Here is a 6,000-nt window from a genome sequence, read left to right on the forward strand (position 1 = left end):
AATGTAGGATGAAACGTGGTACATTGTGGGCGGGGCTCCAATTGTCAATATGTCGGTTGGTGTCTTATGCTATGTACCCCAACAGGCGGCCAATGTTGAGAGGTGTTTCTTATCATGGTAGGGCGTTGTGGCTCATCTCGGTTTGTGTAATGACACAGTGGGTGGATGTTATAAACTTGGCCTAGTTAGGAATGGGGATGAATTTCAGAAGCCTTATGGGTATCTAATTGCAATTGCACTCAATGGAATCTTGGGCATGGCCACAAATGGGGGAGTGGAGACAGCACCCTGAAGACTAATTAGTCTCACTGAACATTTCTAGAGGAGGGTATGCTATGCAACATTTAGAGCGCACCCCATAGTATATCTTCATTTAAATCTTTGGTATGTGTCGACAGACGGTGTATCCATCTTTGTTCTTTGCAGAACAAGTTTCTTTTGGAGATATTGGGGTTTGCTTCCAGAATCACCCATTTAAGGGAGTCTGGAGTATGTTTCATCTCCAAATAGTGAGTGCACATCTTGGTGTTGCTTTTGTGGCACCGAAAGTTACTGCGGTGTTCAGAAATCTGTAGCTTCACACATTTTGTTGTCATGCCTATGTAATATAGGTTGCATGGACAGGTCAGTAGGTAAACAAAGTTGGCAGTGTTGCAGTTAGTGTGTGAGCGCATTTCCCACGTGAAGTTGTTATTTAGTGTGATTCTCTTATGCACTGCGGTAAATGCGCAGGCAGTACAAGAGCCACAGGGATAGTGCCCCATCACTGCAGGCAAAGCCCACAGTGTTCCTTGTCGGCTGGACTCTTTAGTTTTAGGTCTTGTGCTAATCAGCATGTCTTTTATATTTCCTGAGCGCTTAAATGCGAATGGTGGTTGGTCAAATTGTACCGAGGCAGTCTTCAGTATCCCCCAGTGTTTTCGCAATACTTTTGTGAGTTGGTTAGACATTGGTGTGTATGTTGTCACACATGTCAATGTTTCTGTTTTGTCTTTTACTCTTGCTTCTAGTAGGCTCTCTCTATTGTTGTTCAGTGCTCTTTTTTGTGCGAAGGTGATGCTCTTGCATGGATAGTTCCTGTCCGCAAGATTCTCTGTTAAAGCCACTGATTCACTTTTGAAATCAGCCAATGTGCTGCAGTTTATTCGTATACGAAGAAACTGCCCAAAAGGGAGGTTCTCTTTCAATGCCCTTGGGTGATGGCTGTTAAAGAGCAAAATACTATTCCTGTCTGTGCTCTTTTTGAACATTGTCGTAGTTAGGGCACCTTCAAGCTTGATCGTCAAGTCTAGGAATGGCAACTCAGATGGCGATGCATGGATTGTGAATCTCAAGTAGGGGTCAAGATTGTTGACCCAGTTGAAAAAATTGCCATAGGACTCGGCATCACCATTCCAGAAGATGAGGATATCATCTATAAATCTTTTCCATAACCAGATGTTATCACGGAATGGATTTGTGTCATCATGGATGTGGCATGCCTCAAAAGATGCCATATAGAGGCAGGCCACACTCAGGGCAAAAGTACTACCCATGGATGTACCCTGGGTCCGATGGTACAGTTGACCTTTGAACTCAAAGAGGTTCTCTGTTAAAGCCAGAGTGGCACAATCAATTACAAAGCTGGGTGGAGTCTGTGAAATCCATGTAGTTTTCCTCAGGTCCTCTTCAATCACCTCTAGGGTTGCCCTTTGTGGAATATTGGTTCAAAGGGCTTCCACATCTAGGGTGATGAGGAAGTATATCTCACCAGCTCTTGGAAACCGCGCTAGTAGGCGTAAGACATCAGTGGTGTCCTTCAGGTATGATGGTATTGTTTTGACTAAGGGTTAGAGAAAGTGGTCACAGAACTGTGAGAGTGGCTCCAACACAGAGTCGATGCCTGAGACGACAGGTCTTCAAGGTACTGGAATGATTCCTTTGTGTATTTGGGTAGGTTGTAAAAATAAGGGGTTTGGGGATCCTTTTTGATCAGGAAGGATGCCTCCTTTTGCTCAACCAACCCTGCCCCTCTGCAGAGTCTACCAAGCCAGTAATGGTTCTCAACAATCTCTCTGTTGGATTTTTGTTGATTGGCGTGTAGTATCTGCGGTCACTTAGTTGTCTACGGAGCATCACATGTGAGTTCGTACCACCGGTCGGCTTTTCCGACTTCCCCGGTTGTATATAACTGATGTGGCCGGCATTTACACACTAGCCCGCATCTTAACGGCTAAGCTCATAGGCGACTAACGCACACACCCCCCCTTCTGGGCAGCCTACAGATCATGCGCTTAGCACTGGCGGTAACCACTCACTCTCGATAATTCACTTAGAGATCAAACTAGATAAGGGGCCAGCGAGTTAAGAGAAACCAGCGTAAATGCCCCGCATTACGTGTCCCACATACAAGCAGCAACAGCTGCGCTGCTTTATTAATTGCCTAAACATCCCTTTGGCTAACTTTAACAGGGATATCACACGGTAACTAACATCAGCGTGAGCGCGACCGTTAAACAGCACGCCTGCGGCCGTTACGCGACCGCATAGCAGCATGAGACAGAGGAACACGATCGAATTAACCATGAACGTGTAACTTACAGAAAAAAACTTCTTACCACTGCTGCGAAGATAGGGAGTCTGGGAATACAAAAAAACGTTTTTTAGTGAAATAACAAGAGGCAAAGGAATTGCGATTTCAAACATCTAGATGGGCTTCGTTATACAAGTAACATCAATCCCACATCATAACGCATTCTCCTTACATTCATTTTAAATTTAATCCATGACATTGTCCTCCATTCCCGTAACACTGGACTAGCCACAGCACCGCACAGACCAGTCCTATATATGATTTTACATCCCTACTGCTGTGGGGTTTACCTGTATGATTAATACAATGCCTTCTGATCATTGAATTCAAGATTGTAGCAGATTATGACTACAGACAACTTTCCCTTCACGATCATTGCTCAATATAATATGCATAGCGTTATAGCTGTTTCTTCCCCATACTGCCATCTTTCTTATACAGGAGCTGAGCCATGTGTTAATATCCACCGGGCACTGTTGAAGCCGGGGAACCACTAAGAGTGGGTGACTCCAATGTACAAAGTAATTTTTCTCTTCTGTACTTTCCACAGGGTCATGATTCACCTTAGTACACTGTGGAAGATCACCTGTTTTTAAAGTTTTTTTACATTATTTGTTCTTTTTGCCCACCAATGAGCGAACACACCAGATAATAATTACCATGATTTGGAGTCACCAATGGACAAATGTTGGTGTCGGTAAACAAATGCTTTTTCCCTTAAATGCCTTTTTCTCCCTCACAGGTCAATCAAGCAGGTCAAGAAGACTTAGGGTATAAGTACTACCTTTGACTACATATAACCCGTTTTGTTTACCAGTTACTAATTATTGTAGATAGCTTACATTTCTAGGTCCTGAAGAATCGCAGGGTTATTACACTGTTAGCGAGAAACATGTTGACCAACACACGTTAACAAGAGCAGTTAGACACACACAGTGGGCGTGATAGTGCCTTGTTACACTGCTTTTAATTAGGACAGGAGACCTCCAGAATAAAGTTTGTCCATTCTAGGTACTCCCAGCCCTATTTTATCTCACATCACAACATCAACGCCATCAGCCCCCACACCCGCACTTCACCATACAGCAGTTGGATAGAAGATCTCCGACAAAGAGCCCCTTTTGATGGAACCCGTTGGGGATTGCACCGCCGCCCCAACGAGGAGCAGCCCATATGATGAAGCATGACACCTGAAAGGGTGTGTGAGGGCATTATGATCCAACAAATGGATCTCCACTACTACCCTCTCTAGGGAATAGTGAGATCCAAAGACTTGGCTTCTCCAGCGCGGCGATGCTGAAACTTTGTGGGGGTAGCCGGGCACCTGCACAAAGGGTATATGTGAACAGCACTATAGCGCCTGACTCAACCATGAAATCATTGATTAGTAGTACTCAAGGCACTAAAACGCATCACTGAGCCTTGCACAAATATGTCAATGAGCAGCAGTAGGCGCTCTAATTAGCTGGCCTGTGTAATGCAATTTGGTGCCCCATTATACACCCTGCATGTTCTCAGCAGATACCTGGGTCTAGCTCCGATTTAAACCAGAGATATGCCCACCTTTAAAGGCCCAAATAGGGCCCAGTCCCATTTACTCTGACAGTGGAATCTTTAAATATAATGCCTCATGCAGATGTTTCCAGAAACCCCTGGTCTGCACTGACAGCTCCTCTCCTCCACCCCAAATTCTAATGATCCGTGCAGATGCCCCACAGCACCCCCCTACATGTACTGCCCTGCTGCAATCACACTGTCTCCTCACTGCCCCATACACTCACCCTGGCTGTGTGCTGGTTGTTTTTCCACCTCCAGGGGCTTGGAGCTGCTCAGTTCGAACCACAGGCTGCTCCCCTCCTGACCGCATGGCTGCACCGCCTCACCGATGGGCAGCACCAGTCGCTTATTGTACTCCATCCTAAGGAGCGCAGCCAGGGGAAATTTGAAAACCTCATGGTACCCGGTCTCTGTGCTACACAGTGGCCAGAGTGTTCTGGGTGCTTCCCTCAGGGAAGTAGGGGGTTCCTCCGGGCACAGCAACTCTGGAGTCCAGCAGACGCAGCAAAGAGAAGGGGATTAGGTGGGCACAGCAGTTTGGAGGTCCTACCCCCTGGGAAGGACAAGGGAGCCCTGCACCCCATCCCAGTGAAGGTGCTCCAACAGGCACCGCCCTAGCATGCCAAGGTAAGCAATTGGGACCTCCTGCAGACAGTACTGCAGGTCTAGACTGGAGCACCACATGCAACCTATAATGAAGTCTACCATTCTGGTTGGCAGCACTTCACCACAAGGGATTCAACACTCCTTTCAAGCTTAATAAAAGCCAACAATAGTTAGTACTGAAAAAATACAACAAAACATGTGCTAATTAGTGTTCTACAAATAAAGTACCTAGCACTTCACTTATGTCTGTTAAAACTAAAAGTACTCATGTCACACCCCTCCCCTTTCAATGTTTGCAGCATTCGGTGTACACAGAGAAGGCCTCGCTTAATTACTATAGGTGGGTGCCGGTAACCTCCGCCACGCAGCAGTTGGTGGAGTTTTTGTCAAACTCGTGCTCCAAGCGGAGCAGGGAGTGACAACACTTTGTGTACTCTGCCAGCCGAGTAGGGGTTATCACCCTCCCTAATAAATATCACCCAATTACAAATGTTTGGGAATTACGTGGAGATTTTGAAGCGTACTGCACAAAATGTGCATGTTCAGGTACCAAAACAACATTTTTTCCACGTGATAAATATTGGCAGGTTTTTCCTTCCGATATTAATCAGAATCAGTATGAGCAGTAAGACCAGCTACATATCACAATTAACCAAGGCTTTCATGATGAGAGTCTGTGCAGTACCAGTACTTTAAAATATAGAGATAATGTTTTGGTTCAGTCCAGAGAAGTGATTTTGTCTCACCTTCTGCTATTAGCTGTTTGTTGTATCATTCTACCTCTTTTTGCATTATAATGAATAACTATGGGCGTAATTTATAGATTGGTGTAAAGGGTACTCCGTTGCAATGGTGGCCCTATTTAAATGCTGGCAGACATTTGAGTAACGACAGTGGAGACTTATCCATGGTTACATCCCACCCCAACAGAGTAAGGGCAGTCGAAAGTTGGCCTGTATGCCCGCCCACTTAATTTAGATGGACGTACATTATGTCAGTCATGTCATGTCAGTTTACTGCCTGTCACCACCAATACAACCCTGGGGGGTTAGAGGTAATGGACTAATTTACTCCGTTGCCCTGGTGTAAAACAGTCTGATCTCCAAAAAACAAATCGGGCCCTTAATGTGTGAATATTCCGAGTACTTTTGGGATGTAACATACGGCCCGAGGTATAATTTAGTGGTAGGACCGTCCACCGCCAGGGAGATGAAATAAATTACTCCATTCCCCTGGCACAGGTCCCGATGACCACATTTTGAAAT

The sequence above is a fragment of the Lissotriton vulgaris genome, chromosome 7, assembly GCF_964263255.1.
Source record: "Lissotriton vulgaris chromosome 7, aLisVul1.2, whole genome shotgun sequence".
Lineage (NCBI taxonomy): Eukaryota > Metazoa > Chordata > Amphibia > Caudata > Salamandridae > Lissotriton > Lissotriton vulgaris.